At 46.9% G+C, this 15900-nt stretch overlaps 1 pseudogene; it reads right to left on the reverse strand.

Moving 5' to 3' along the window:
• Window positions 1–257: 257 nt before the first annotated feature.
• Window positions 258–15321, reverse strand: LOC120028412 (annotated as a pseudogene).
• Between the last annotated feature and the right edge of the window lie 579 nt (window positions 15322–15900).

Below are 15900 nucleotides of genomic sequence, written 5' to 3' on the forward strand. Positions count from 1 at the left end.
CCACATGCGTGGTCCCAGGAATTGGACCCATTACCCTAGCGTTACAAGCGCCATGCTTTACAAACTGAGCTACAAAGGACAATATTAGACCCTCAACTCTCAGACTCCTGTGTTGTAAAACATTGTTTTGAACATCGCCTGTGCAGTTTATTATAACAGACAGACTTTTAACCCCTGAGTGGAGATTCTTCTGTCCTGGTCAGTCCAATAACGGAGTCCTTCTTCCCCTGAGGATACGTGTCCAATGTCCTCCTCCCTCACAGTGCTTTGCCTGGTTGCCGCTCCTGTTTTCTCTGTAGGTAGCGAGCACGGGCATTGTTCACTGAGCTTTCATCATTCTGTTTCTCCAGTTTCTTGAATGCGTCTTCAGCAGACCTCTCTGGAATAAACCAAACACACATAATGACTATTAGATTGTCAAGAACAAAACGAGCATACAAAGCATACAAACCACCTTGGGGCCTGGCTTGATCAGAAAAGGCACTACAGTAACTTATCTTGTCCAATAGGAATGCTCAATTACGTTTTCCATTTAAAAAACCTTTTCCCCATTAGACGTTTTTTTATGAGCCCTGTACTGTATATAATAAAGGAGCAGCTACAGAAACAAATGTTATACAATTCCTTCTATACCAGTAAATTCATGCGCATCACCAGAGCCCATCAAACACCTATTTGCCTTTTAGCTGCTTCCTTGGTCTCCCACTTGGCCACCTCCTCTCTGGCCACACTGCTCAGCTCTTACACATCCACCTCATGGAGCATAGGAATCATGGAAGATCACCAGTCCAGCTGGTCCTCCTGGTCAAAGAGCTATGGGGGAGGGGGAGTCAGGTTAACATGCAGGAGAGATGGGGATTGATGTGCAATATGCATTTTGGGGATTTTATGGATTGTTCTGAAGTGATCAGAATATAGTCCTGGAAGTCTTTACCGTTGATGATGGATGAATGTGAACCATGGATCCGTGCCCATACATTGTCCAAAACACCTTCCCAACTGACCTGGGAGAAAACCACAACATTTCAGTTATCTTTCTTGACTTTTTAACATTGCTAGGATAAAAGCCGTACCTTCTTGCCACGTTGGTGAAGTAACCAGTGCATAGACATCTCCTGAACAGCTCACTCTTATTACCATCAAACTTCTCCATAGGGAAATTTCTCTTCTGGAAACAACGGACATACCCTGACTATAAATCTGTACATACGTGCTCAGAGCTTCACATCATAGTTTTAGCTACACAAAAACGAATAAGATAAGTAAATAAACAAACAACAAACTGACCTGTTGTATTTGTAGGAGGATCTCTCTGAGCTGGGTCTCCACGCTGACGGCTGACTTTAGCGCCCTCCGGTGTATATAGTTGTCTTTACATCACGCTGACGGGGCATCACAACAAGTAGGCAGCAAAACAAGCTCACGTTAGATGGAGACCCATGAACATGAATGCAGTGAATATAATGTATCTTATTAAATACATTAAGAGGAGTTAAGTTTCTATACCTGGCCTTGCCCTTCTCAAACACACTGAGCAACATGGTGAAGTCATTACAGCTGCCCCTCTGCACTCCCAACGGCCTGTGCTTCTGATCTGCCTCCTGCTTCTCTGGATGGCCTGCAGAGAGAGAAATGCCAAACATTTAGATTATAACTATGACTTGGGATTATGTCTCACTGAAATCCAATGGAATAAAACGGTAAAGGCCATGATGTATACATGTGTATTTCTGACATAACCACATCTTCATTGGCTAAACCGAGGCCTCATGCCGTTATTCTCCACCTGGTCTGATGAAAATGTTCTCCACAGACAGCATGGTAGCTACAGGCAGCAGGAGGTTCCTCAAAGCCCAGGGAGGCAGCCTGGAGCAGGGCCCGGGTCAGCCCTGGGGGCAGGGGGAACTCTACCATCAGCTCATCCAGCTGGGTCACTTTACCTCTCCCACAGACACCACACAGGGGAGGGGGATATTGATAAGAGCTAACAAGAGCTATTAAAAAGATTGAGTCGTGATAGTCATGAAGAACTGCCAAAACTGTATTTGGTAGGTTCCCTCTGTTCTTGATGGTGAAAACAGCAGAGTTGTATCCCTATGTGGCTGTAGATGTATCTGGTGGAGATTAGTATAAGCAATGACAGATGTACACGAATATACAGTATGTCTATATCTCTCACCTGTCGATGGCGTCACATTGGTAAAGCCGTTTCAATGCTTCTAGGATGAACCTCTCCTCTGGATGGTCCAGGTAAGGGAACCTTAAGAGGGACACACCAAGCAACCATGGCCTCAAATGACTTGTTGGATTGTATTGTATTATCAACAGTCTTGAAAAACGGACACTGGTTTCTCTGAGCACTTGAGGAAGTGGAGCTGTACCTACCTGATGACATCATGAACTCCCAGTGTGTGAGTGTGAGGATAACAGCGGTGAGACTGGTCCTCTGGATCTCTGGAACGGTGTACTCATGCATGCACCTATCCCAGAACTCCTGACTGTAGTAAGTCCCGGCGGAGGTTCTCCCTGCCCGGCCTCCTCTCTGCAGGGCCTCGCTCCTATAACACCATACAACATCACAGTCTTGTTCATTAGGCACAAAACAAAAGGAAGCAGACAAACAGGGACTTCCGGGAATACTTTGAAATCAGAACCACTTCGAGGATGTCCATGCCAACCCTTGAGTTATGGTTGAGTTGCTTCACTAACTCACTGTCTACAATATACCTGCAGTGAGCAAATTACAGTCATGAAATTTGAGGCCTTGCATTCTGTGATGGATAAAAACAGCTCTATGCAGTCATGTCATGACTTTATTATTTTGATTTAGCAAGCAAATGACATGCTAAACTGTGTCCACTTGAGTGTAATCTGTTTTTCTATATGTGAATGTCACAGTGAGGGGTACTCAGACAGTGCCGGAATCCTTACCAGTGGGCATAGATCTGTACAGTGGCAGGATCAGCAGCTCTTCCACTTTACGGTCCTGCACATCGTAACAGTGTGTCAGGTTTTGGCCAAGACTGTTCGGGTTTTGGTCACTAGATGTCCCCATTGCACCTTTTTTGTACCTTTTGTTTTTCTTGCTCTAATTATTGTTTGCACCTGTAGGTCATTCCCTTGTTAGTATTTAAACCCTGTGTGTTCCTCAGTTCCTTGCTCAGTGTTTGTAAGTTAGCACCCAGCCCCAGCCCAAGCCTTGTTTTATATAGATATTTCTCTTGTTGGATTTTCCAGAGGTTCTCTGGTTTAGTTCTTGTGTATTATTTGAGTAGTCTTTTGAGGTTTGTTTTTCCCTGCTGTTTTTTACCACTTTGTGGAGTTTCTTTTGTATTTTGGAGGATTTCCACTTTGTGCCTCTTGGCTTTATTTTTGGACATTGTGGATTTAGTTTCTTTGCCTGAAGATTTTGTTCTTTAATTAAACCACCATCTCTAGTACTGCTGTGTCTGCCTCATCTTCTGGGTTCTGACGATTATTAGTGACTGTTTCTCGCACCGGGTCCTGACACAGTGGTCTACGAATTCAGCCTTCTCATACAGCATGTCACAGGCCTTCTCAATTTCAGACTGCCCTGTTATAAACAGTTGTATCGAAAAAATATGAAGCTGTAATCAGTACATTAATATTTTGGAGATTATCATTAGGTTTACCTGTTAGAAACATAAGGATATCTCCAGCCATCTCACTTGTGTGCACATCCAATTCCACCTTGATAACCTGTAACAACATACTCAAAGTTTCCCCCCATATTTCTTCCCCATACATACAGTAGAGACAATATACCGTACCAGTCAAAAGTTTGGACACACCTACTCATTCATGGGGTTTTCTTTATTTTTACTATTTTCTACATTGTAAAATAATACTGAAGATATCAAAACTATGTAATAACATATATGGAATCATGTAGTAACTAAAAAAGTGTTAAACCAATCAAAATATATTTTATATTTGAGATTGATCAAAGTAGCAGCCCTTTGCCTTGATGAGAGCTTTGCACACTCTTGGCATTCTCTCTACGAGCTTCACCTGGAATGCTTTTCCAACCGTCTTGAAGGAGTTCCCGCACTTGTTGTGTCACGACTTCCGCCGAAGTTGGTCCCTCTCCTTGTTCCGGCGGCGTTCGACGGTCGCAGTCGCCAACCTTCTAGCCATCGCTGATCCTCTTTTCATTTTCCTTTGGTTTTGTCTTGTCTTGTATCACACCTGGTTCCAATCCCATTCATTACATGTTGTGTATTTAACCCTCTGTTTCCCCTCATTGTCCTTGTCGGTGATTGTTTGTTTGTAAGCTTTGTGCAAGATATGTTCTGGTGTGCGACAGGTTTTGCTCAGTTTTAATACCAAGTTCGATCTCCTGCGCCTGACTTCCCTGCCACCAGCACGCACCCTTACAGAATCACCGACCCAGTATGGAGTCAGCAGGTGCAGGTACCCCGGTTATAGGGGTGGAGGAGCACGTCCGGGAGCACGCAGCAATGCTTCACCATCTTGGCATCGCCATGGACCGCGTTGTCCAGACTATGGACCGCTGGGAGAGACAGGGAGTTCTTCCAGCGCCTCCACCAGCACAACCGGGGTCTTCTCTGGGCTCCCCTTTTCCACCTGGTTCCAGTGGGATTTGTCTCTCCCTGCCCCAGGAGTACGACGGAGAGGCTGTGAACTGCCAGGAGTTCCTGCTTCAACTGGAGCTATACCTGGCCACCGTCCACCCGGCTCCATCGGGCCGTGAGAGGGTGTCTGCCCTCATCTCGTGTCTCACCGGGAAATCCCTGGAGTGGGCCAATGCCGTGTGGAGAGAGGGAGATGCGGCGTTGGACCAGTTTGAGGAGTTCACCCGCCCGAGGGTAGAGCGGCGGGTGAGCACCTCTTCCATCTGAGGCAGGAGTCGAGGAGCGCCCAGGAGTTCGCCCTGGAGTTTAGGACCCTGGCTGTCAGCAAGGGATGGAGCGACAGGGCCCTGATCGACCATTACCGCTGAAGTCTGCGCGAGGACGTCCGTCGGGAGTTGGCCGAACCCTCACGTTCGACCAGCTGGTGGACTTGTCCATCCGGCTGGACAACCTGCTGGCTACCCGCGGACGTTCTGATCGGCGTCCGGTGGTTCCATCCTCCCGCACCCCCTCTCCGATACCCATGGAGCTGGGAGGGGCGGTGCGCAGGGAGACCGGAGGGGGTTCCCGCTCGTGCACCATCTGTGGCCGCAGAGGTCACACTGCCGGTCGGTGCCGGGTTGGTTCCTCTGGGGATTGAGGCAGCAGGCAGGGCGCTCTGGCATCACCCCAGGTGAGCCGGCACCATTCTCACACAGAGCCCTCTGTTGCACAGATGTTTGTTTGTCACTTTCCCTGAGTTTTCCCCGAATTCTCAGCATAAGGCGCTCGTCGATTCAGGCGCGGCTGGGAATTTTATTGACAGAGCTTTAGCCCATAGTTTAGGGATCCCTATCATTCCCGTGGATGTGCCTTTAACCCGTTCACACATTAGATAGTCGACCATTAGGGTCAGGGTGGATTAGGGAGGTCACCGCTCCTTTGGGCATGGTGACGCAGGGGGGTCATACGGAGAGAATTAATCTCTCCCTTATTGACTCTCCTGCGTTTCCCGTGGTGCTGGGCCTACCCTGGTTAGCTTGTCATAACCCCACTGTTTCTTGGCCACAGAGGGCTCTCAAGGGGTGGTCGCGAGAGTGCTCAGGTAGGTGTTTAAGGGTTTCTGTTGGTGCTACTATGGTGGAGAGTCCAGACCAGGTCTCCACCGTGCGCATTCCCCCTGAATATGCCTATTTGGCTCTCGCCTTCTACAAAAAGAAGGCAACTCAATTATCACCTCATCGATGGGGCGGTTGTGCGATAGTTCTCCTGGTAGACGCTGCACTTCCCAGGAGTCATGTGTATCCCCTCTCACAGGCGGAGACGGAGGCTATGGAAACATATGTCTCCAAATGTTTCCAGGGGTACATTCGGTCCTCCACTTCACCCGCCTCCTCGAGTTTCTTTTTTGTGAAGAAGGAGGGAGGTCTGCGCCCATGTATTGACTGTCGGGGTCTGAATCAGATCACTGTGAGGTATAGTTACCCGCTACCGCTCATAGCCACAGCGATAGAGTCAATGCACAGGGCACGCTTCTTCACCAAATTAGATCTCAGGAGCGCTTACAACGTGGTGCATATCCGAGAGGGAGATGAGTGGTCATGCCGTACGGGTTGATGAATGCGCCATCAGTCTTCCAAGCCTTTGTAGACAAGATTTTCAGGGACCTGCATGGGCAGGGTATAGTGGTGTATATTGATGACATTTTGATATACTTCGCTACACGCGCCGAGCATGTGTCCCTGTTGCGCAGAGTGCTTGGTCGCCTGTTGGAGCATGACCTGTATGTCAAGGCTGAGAAATGCCTGTTCTTCCAACAGTCCGTCTCCTTCCTAGGGTATCGCATTTCTACCTCGGGGGTGGAGATGGAGAGTGACCGCATTGCAGCCGTGTGTAATTGGCCGACTCCCACCACGGTAAAGGAGGTGCAGCGGTTCTTAGGGTTTGCCAACTACTACCAGAGGTTTATCCGGGGTTTTGGTCAGGTAGCGGCTCCCATTACCTCACTGCTGAAGGGGTGCCCGGTGCGCTTGCAGTGGACAGCTGAGGCGGACAGGGCTTTTAGTCACCTGAGGGCTCTGTTTACCTTGGCTCACGTGCTGGCCCATCCGGATCCCTCTTTGGCATTCATAGTGGAGATGGACGCATCCGAGGCTGGGATAGGAGCTGTGCTCTCTCAGTGTTCGGGTACGCCACCGAAGCTCCGTCCCTGTGGCTTCTTCTCAAAGAAGCTCAGCCCGGCGGAGCGAAACTATGACGTGGGGGACCAGGAGTTGTTGGCTGTCGTCAAGGCCTTGAAGGTGTGGAGACATTGGCTTGAGGGGGCTAGACACCCTTTTCTCATCTGGACTGACCACCGCAATCTGGAGTACACCTGGGCAGCTCGCCAGGCAAGGTGGGACATTTTTTTCACCCGTTTTGTGTTTACCCTTTCTTACAGACCAGGCTCCCAGAACGCGAAGGCAGGTATGACACATAGGAGCAGCCCTTGGATCCCACTCCCATACTCCCCACCTCCTGCCTGGTGGCGCCGGTGGTGTGGGAGCTGGACACGGACATAGAGCAGGCGTTACGTGCAGAGCCCGCTCCCGTCCAGTGTCCCGCTGGGCGTCTGTACGTCCCGTCTGCTGTCTGTGACCGGTTGATCTATTGGGCCCACATGTCACCCTCCTCTGGTCAACCTGGAATCGGTCGGACAGTGCGCTGTTTGAGCGGGAGGTACTGGTGGCCTACCTTGGCTAAGGACGTGAGGGTTTATGTTTCCTCCTGCTCGGTGTGCACCCAGTGTAAGGCTCCTAGGCACCTACCCAGATGTAAGCTATATCCCTTACCCGTTCCACAGCGGCCTTGGTCGCACCTGTCGGTGGATTTTCTTACTGATCTTCCACTCTCACAGGGTAACACCGCGATCCTGGTCGTTGTGGATTGTTTCTCTAAGTCCTGTCGTCTCCTCCCTCTGCCCGGTCTCCCTACGGCCCTACAGACTGCGGAGGCCTTGTTTACACACGTTTTCCGGCACTACGGGGTGCCTGAGGATATAGTGTCTGATCGGGCTCCCCAGTTCATGTCTAGGGTCTGGAAGGCATTCATGGAACGTCTGGGGGTCTCGATCAGCCTTACTTCAGGGTTTCACCCCTAGAGTAATGGGCAGGTGGAGAGAGTGAACCAGGATGTGGGCAGGTTTCTGCGGTCCTATTGCCAGGACCGGCCGGGGGAGTGGGCGGAGTTTGTGCCCTGGGCCGAGATGGCACCGAACTCGTACCGCCACTCCTCCACTAACATCTCTCCCTTCCAGTGCGTACTGGGGTACCAACCGGTTCTGGCGCCTTGGCATCAGGGTCAGACCGAGGTTCCTGCGGTGGAAGACTGGTTCAGGCGCGAGGAGGAGACATGGGAAGCCGTCCGTGTCCACCTTCAGCAGGCCGTGACGCACCAGAAGGTTAATGCAGATCGCCACCGCAGTGAGACCCCGGTGTTCGCACCGGGGGACCGGGTCTGGCTTTCGACCCGAAACCTGCCCCTCCGCCTGCCCTGCCAGAAGCTGGGTCCGCGGTTTGTGGGGTCATTTAAAGTCCTGAGGAGAGTGAATGAGGTTTGTTATAGGTTAGAGCTTCCACCCGTTTACCGTATTAACCCCTCGTTCCATGTGTCTCTCCTCAGGCCGGTGGTGGCTGGCCCGCTCCAGGAGTCTGAGGTGCGGGGGGGGGGGGGGGGCGGAGTACTCCGTTCGCTCCATATTGGATTCGAGGCACCGGGCGAGGGGCCTTCAGTATCTCGTGGAGTGGGAGGGGTACGGTCCGGCGGAGAGGTGCTGGGTTCCGGTCGAGGACGTGTTGGACCCATCTATGCTGCAGGAGTTCCACCGTCTTCATCCGGATTGCCCTGCGCCTCGCCCTCCGGGTCGTCCCCGAGGCGAGGGGGGGGGGGGGGTACTGTCACAACTTCCGCCGGAGTTGGTCCCTCTCCTTGTTCGGGCGGCGTTCGACGGTCGCAGTCGCCAACCTTCTAGCCATCGCTGATCCTCTTTTCATTTTCCTTTGGTTTTGTCTTGTCTTGTATCACACCTGGTTCCAATCCCATTCATTACATGTTGTGTATTTAACCCTCTGTTTCCCCTCATTGTCCTTGTCGGTGATTGTTTGCAAGATATGTTCTGGTGTGCGACGGGTTTTGTACCCACTTTTATTATTTTGTATATTTTGGTTTTCTGAGTTTTTGAGCACTTATTAAACTGCTCCGTTTTATACCAAGTTTGATCTCCTGCGCCTGACTTCCCTGCCACCAGCACGCACCCTTACATGTTGGCTGCTTTTCCTTCACTCTGCGGTCCAACTCATCCCAAACCATCTCAATTGAGTTGAGGTCGGGTGATTTTGGAGGCCAGATGATCTGATGCAGCACTCCATCACTCTCCTTCTTGGTCAAATAGCCCTTACACAGCCTGGAGGTGTGTTGGGTCATTGTCCTGTTGAAAAACAAATTATAGTCCCACTAAGCGCGAACCAGATGGGATGGCGTATCGCTGCAGAATTCTGTGGTAGCCATGCTGGTTAAGTGTGCCTTGAATTCTAAATAAATCATAGTGTCACCAGCAAAGTACCCCCACTCCATCACACCTCCTCCTCCATGCTTCACCGTGGGAACCACACATGCGGTTATCATCCGTTCACCTACTCGGCGTCTCACAAAGACATGGCGGTTGGAACCAAAAATCTCAAATTTGGACTCATCAGACCAAAGGACAGATTTCCACCTGTCTAATGTCCATTGCTCGTGTTTCTTGTCCCAAGCAAGTCTCTTCTTATTATTGGTGTCTTTTAGTAGTGGTTTCTTTGCAGCAATTCAAACGCAAAGGCCTGATTCATGCGGTCTCCTCTGAACAGTTGATGTTGAGATGTGTCTGTTACTTGAACTCTATGAAGCATTTATTTGGGCTGTAATCTGAGGTGCAGTTAATTGCCGATTTCTTAGGCTGGTAACTCTGATGAGCTTATCCTCTGCAGCAGAGGTAACTCTGGGTCTTCCTTTCCTGTGGCGGTACTCATGAGAGCCAGTTTCATCATAGCACTTGCTGGTTTTTGCGACTGCACTTGAAGAAACTTTCAAAGTTCTCGTAATTTTCCGGAATGACTGACCTTCATGTCTTAAAGTAATGATGACTGTTGTTTCTGTTTTCTTATTTGAGCTTGCCATAATATGGGCTTGGTCTTTTACCAAATAGGGCTATCTTCTGTTTACCAACCCTAGCTTGTCACAACACAACTGATTGGCTCAAATGCATTAAGAAGGAAAGAAATTCCACAAATGAACTTTTAACAAGGCAGACCTGTTAATTGAAATGCATTCCAGGTGACCACCTCATGAAGCTGGTTGAGAGAATGCCAAGAGTACAAAGCTGTCATCAAGGCAAAGGGTGGCTACTAAAAATCTAAATCTCAAATATATTTTGATTTGTTTATCACTTTTTTGGTGATTCCATATGTGTTATTTCATAGTTTTGATGTCTTCATTATTATTCTATGAATGTAGAAAATAGTAAAAATAAAGAAAAACTATTGAATTAGTAGGTGTGTTCAAACCTTTTCTGCCAGTTTGCAAAAGCATTATTTGGTGATTGGCTGTGTAGGCAATTTGGCGTGCATACAGTTAAGCGTTTAGACTTCTGCACTAATACCAGATATGTTTTTCTGTCATCATTTTAGGCTAAATGTAGACTATATAAATTGCACAATAATTATACATTCATGGATTTTTTAAGATATTGTTTCTCTTTATTCAACCCGCCCGCCCTTCAGCCATACAATATTTAATGACCCTAAACCCATCCGCCCCGTGGATATCCACCGGGACTGCGGGTTATGAGCCAACCTGCGCATCACTAGCTGAGTTTAAATGAGCTAAATCCTGGGGTGGTACAATCACTGAATTTATTAATTATCATACATCATACTAACAGTTGGCCTATGTCAGTAAAAGCAAGCTCACTCCCTACCTCTTTAACGTAAACAGAGCTCTCTGTACCAGCCAAACTTGGAGGTGACAGGGAAGGTTCTTCCAGGGATGGTGAAGACAGAACAGCCTGCCAGGAACACAGAGAGCTTGTCTGTCTCCAGGGTGGCTGACATTACCACCACCTTCAGGGGGACAGAGCAACCCTTAGAGGCCTTATCTGGACTGGAGAGGGTCGGCTTCAACAGACCCAGCAAAATGTCCTAAAGTAAAACACATATTATATAACCGTTTACAATCTGGGATTTGTTTTTAAGCAAAACAGCAGCCCCACCACTTGCTTTGGTATACAACTGAGGGATGGAGTTGGGGATATAATCAGATTACTGTTTTGAAGTAGTTGCCTCTACTACTGACCGTGTTAAGGCTCCTCTCATAGGCTTCATTCAAAATGACCACACTGTACTGAGACAGAACAGGGTCTGCCAGGATCTCTCTCAGCAGACAGCCGTCTGTCATGTACTTTACCAGCGTGTCCTGACAACACACACATCTCCTTTCAGAGACACAAATTTACTGATATACACAACACTCTAATTCCCTTCACATTTCAGCGACAATACGTAGACCTATAGAACAATTTCAAGATGCCTAACACATAAGCGTATCTAATCATTTATGTGAAGTATCACTTTGAGCAGTCTAGTACAGTGTTTCCCAACCCTGGTCCTCGAGCAACCCTAACAGTAAAATATTTGATTGTATCCCTGGACAGGCACACCTGATCTAACTTGTCAACTAATCATCAAGCCCTCAATAAGTTGAATGAGGTGTTTGTCCAGGACTACAATGAAAATGTGAACTGTTGGGTGACTCAAAGACCAGAGTTGGGAAACACTGATCCAGTAGGCAGGTGTCTTGGAGCTCTTTCACCTGTGTCGTGCAGTCATTGAAGCACATATCCAACCTCTCTACCCAGACTAAAGTGCATCTCCTGTGATAACCTCTGGGCTACAGTGATGGCTGCTACTCTCCGAGGCTGGGTGATGCCAATCTTGCTATTACTCCAAAATCCTACATAATTAATACAAGTTTACACCTATCCAAACCTTTCAGACCTCTCTATAAGGGCATCTCATAGACAAATGATATAATAAAGGGTATAGAGGTTTGGGGTCAATTTTGAATTCTGTACACAGGTCCTATGGGGACGTTGAGTCGTTTTCCCACTGCCAGTCTCGCCAGTGACAACCAAGAATGAATTGTCTTTGACAGCCTGTTGAAGTTTGGCCTTATGTTGATAGATCGGCAGGTTCTATGATTCGTCTGAATCTCCCTTGATATCCCACTCTGTCCTTTTCAACATGATGGACTCTATTGTTGTTCAACTATGCGAAGGGGAATGATGACAATAGCTGGTTCCAATAACTTATATTACACGTATACACTAACAAAGAGTAAACACATAACTGCTTACTTATATAGAGTTGTAGGTCTGATTCTCCGCCACAATATTCTAACTTTTAGGTCGTAAAGATTCCAAGTTACACACGTTTCTGTCGGCAAACGATGAAACACAGCGACTTCCGGATACAATGCATTCTACGTTTTCATTGGTCCCTGTCGTGGCCAAATACCCTGACGTTTACTGTAAGCCGCTCTCCATGTCTGAAAAGTCCCTGCAGAAGTATTGCCTTTATGCACAATTTTCGACTATTAAATGGAATAATATGCAATAATTCATGACAAAACGTACAATTGCATAAACACACAAGGGTTTGATTGTTACAATGAGCCAATTTTATAAGTCTTTTATTACAGTAAATGTACAGATAAGAGATGTTCAGGGGCTGAGTCACTGGCTTACTGGTGCTCTTCCATGCCGTCCCTAGGAGGGGTGAGTCACTTGAGTGGGTTGAGTCACTGACGTGATCTTCCTGTCTGGGTTGGCGCCCCCCCCTTGGGTTGTGCCGTGGCGGAGATCTTTGTGGGCTATACTCGGCCTTGTCTCAGGATGGTAAGTTGGTGGTTGAAGATATCCCTCTGTTGGTGTGGGGGCTGTGCTTTGGCAAAGTGGGTGGGGTTATATCTGGAGTATTTTTCCTGTCTTATCCGGTGTCCTGTGTGAATTTAAGAATGCTCTCTCTCTCTCTCTCTCTCTCTCTCTCTCTCTCTCTCTCTCTCTCCCTCTCTCTCGGAGGACCTGAGCCCTAGGACCATGCCTCAGGACTACCTGGCCTGATGACTCCTTACTGTCCCCAGTCCACCTGGCCGTGCTGCTGCTCCAGTTTCAACTGTTCTGCCTGTGGCTATGGAACCCTGACCTGTTCACCGGACGTGCTACCTGTCCCAGACCTGCTGTTTTCAACTCTCTAGAGACAGCAGGAGCGGTAGAGATACTCTGAATGACCAACTGACATTTACTCCTGACGTGCTGACCTGTTGCACCCTCGACAACCACTGTAATTATTATTATTTGACCCTGCTGGTCATCTATGAACATTTGAACATCTTGGCCATGTTCTGTTATAATCTCCACCCGGCACAGCCAGAAGAGGACTGACCCCCCCTCATAGCCTGGTTCCTTTCTAGGTTTCTTCCTAGGTTCTGGCCTTTCTAGGGAGTTTTTCCTAGCCACCGTGCTTCTACACCTGCATTGCTTGCTGTTTGGGGTTTTAGGCTGGGTCTCTGTACAGCACTTTGAGATATCAGCTGATGTAAGAAGGGCTTTATAAATACATTTGATTTGATTTGATTCAGAACCATGGACAGCATCTTGGTAGACCCTCTGCACCTCATTGGAAGCATGGGGGAGCTCCCTAGTCTCCAGCACTACAAATCAGTCAAACATAAATACATCAATAAAACAAGAGTAACTGTGTCCCAAATTATTTACACCCGAAGAATGACAGGTCCACCAGAGACAATGATGTGCTACAGATCACTCTTCCTATGCTGTTCTCTCAGCACTCCCATTCACCTCCTCCCTAGGGAGAATAGACTTGGAACTTATTGATAAGACATGAATCCAGAGAATGGACCTATTCCAAAGCTGTTTGGTAAACACTTCACTCATATGATAAATTATTCTGATACAGGGCATTGAGCAGCCTTTTCCTTTGTAGACTTCTGTATCATAATGAAAGACAACCTGGGTAGAATAGGATAGTGTTATTAATTGGCTGACATAAGTGTCCACAATAAGTTCATTATTTTCACTGTAAACAGGAGCATTCAAGCCTCTGTGCCCAGAAAGTGGTGACGAATACCGCCCAGTTACTGAAAAGTATCTAATCATTTTCACACAATGCAATTTGAGTTGTATATGAGTTAACAGGCACTCAGACTTTGTAAACTCATGGAATTTCACAAAGGAGAATGGCCTGACTACAAACCAATTGTAATGTGATGGATACTTAACTTCCTTACTGCGGACCACTGGCAGAAACACAGTCCTGTGGCTGTCACCACTGTAGGGACACCTGACAATGGAAACAAGAAGTCCTGAACCCAGTAGTTTACCATTGAAAAATAAGTCAATAGGGATTGATCGTCTGTGAACAATTGCAATTGGCTTGTAGTTGTTGGTTTCGGTAGTACCAAATTTAGTCTAGACATACTCTACATTTGAGAGTACACTATAAGGAGTATGATGACACCAGAATGTTGGTTCACAGATCATAGGGGCTTACAGGAGGCATGTAAAGGTCTAAAAAGGGCCTAAAATTGCCACTTTCATCATGATTTTCTAAGAAATTGTTTGTGTGATACAAATGTAAAAAGGCATGTCAAACATTTTCCTACCAATTAACTTTCTGTGAGAATTGCAAGAACAATCTGAGATACCAAAAATATTATCAGCCTACGCTGGTGTGGAATAGGCCAATAGATTATTTTTTATCAACAATCTGAAAGTAGGCCCAAGGAAAATAATCAATTTGACCTGATAGGGAAAGAGATCTGATAGAGAAATAGACCATCAATATGTTACACACCTGTGATTGAGCACCACAGTAGGTGAATGGAAAGCGAAAGGTAACAAAGTGGTCAGCCCTGGTTTTGGACTTGCAGTTCTGGCTGTGGCTGGAGGGAATCTGGACTATGTCCAGGTTCAGAGGGGGGAAAGTGGCATTCTGGAAGATGGTGATGAGAAACCTTGTCCTTGTCGCAGTGCCCAGGAGAACTTCTCAATGGTGGATTGTCAATTGCTGATTTCCTCTGAAGGGAATGTTTACAGACTGCTGATAACTGATATAATCTCACACTATAATGCTACTGAATACATTCTTTCCACAATGCAACTTTTGTATTATATAACATTAAGGCAAAGATTTTGTTACCTTTCAGGATGCATTTTACAGATGAGAGGCACTCTCTTGGTGATCTCAATTTGGCCCTCTTCTAGCATAGCCTTGATGACCACTGTCAAGCTGGCAATATCTCCCTGGCACATTAGAATATAAGCAAGGTTAACGTCAGCCTTTATGTGCTACAGCAAAAAAAGAAAGAGATTGAATATTAGCGGAAATAATTAGCATACTTGTCTTTTGACGAGACAGCCATAATAGGGAACAGAAAAGACAATGAACCGGTCTGTCTCTCCCATGAGATAGTGGCACTGAAGAGCAATATCTATTGCCCTGTAGTGTCCACCATTTTCATCTGTGTGAATTTGAATACACAGGACATTATCAATTAGCCAAAACCACACATATAACCAATGATATTGCCATTTGATTGATTAGGATTGAATACATAAATTACTTACCTTGGACATAAATGTTAAACGGAAAATGGATGAATTGCTCTTTAGGAATGTAGAGAGACATATACCCATTATGACCACTCACAGTGTCATTTATGTCTATTTAAAGTGCGGTTGAAAGTATGGATTATATCCCTCTCGCTCCGTGCAGATTCGAGTAACAATAACAAATGATCTCTGATGGTCAGCAAACAGTGGCTATTGGGCCTGGGTGACCATCCACTGGTGGGGTGACACAGCTGGGGGTCGTTAGGGTTAATTGCCTTGATTAGAGCCTTTCTGATTCACATTGGATGATTCATTGGTGCATGAAAGAATCTCAAACCATTGAAGCAAAAATTATTTCACTTTATTTCATATTTGTTTCACTTTCAAGACAATGTCATGTACTTTATAAAAAAAATTAAAAAAATGAGACCAAGGTGTTGAGACCCAGTATCCTCGTCATCCCCATCATTTGTTGATTTGGTCTGTACTCTTGTTGTAGATAGGATTTTTATATTCACATTCTGGGAGAGAGCGCGAGAGAGAGGGAGTAGTCTCAATGTAAAATAAGTTATAAGGATTATGATTATACAGTATGTTGTGAGG

Source organism: Salvelinus namaycush, chromosome 34 (assembly GCF_016432855.1).
Source record: "Salvelinus namaycush isolate Seneca chromosome 34, SaNama_1.0, whole genome shotgun sequence".
Taxonomy (NCBI): Eukaryota; Metazoa; Chordata; class Actinopteri; order Salmoniformes; family Salmonidae; genus Salvelinus; species Salvelinus namaycush.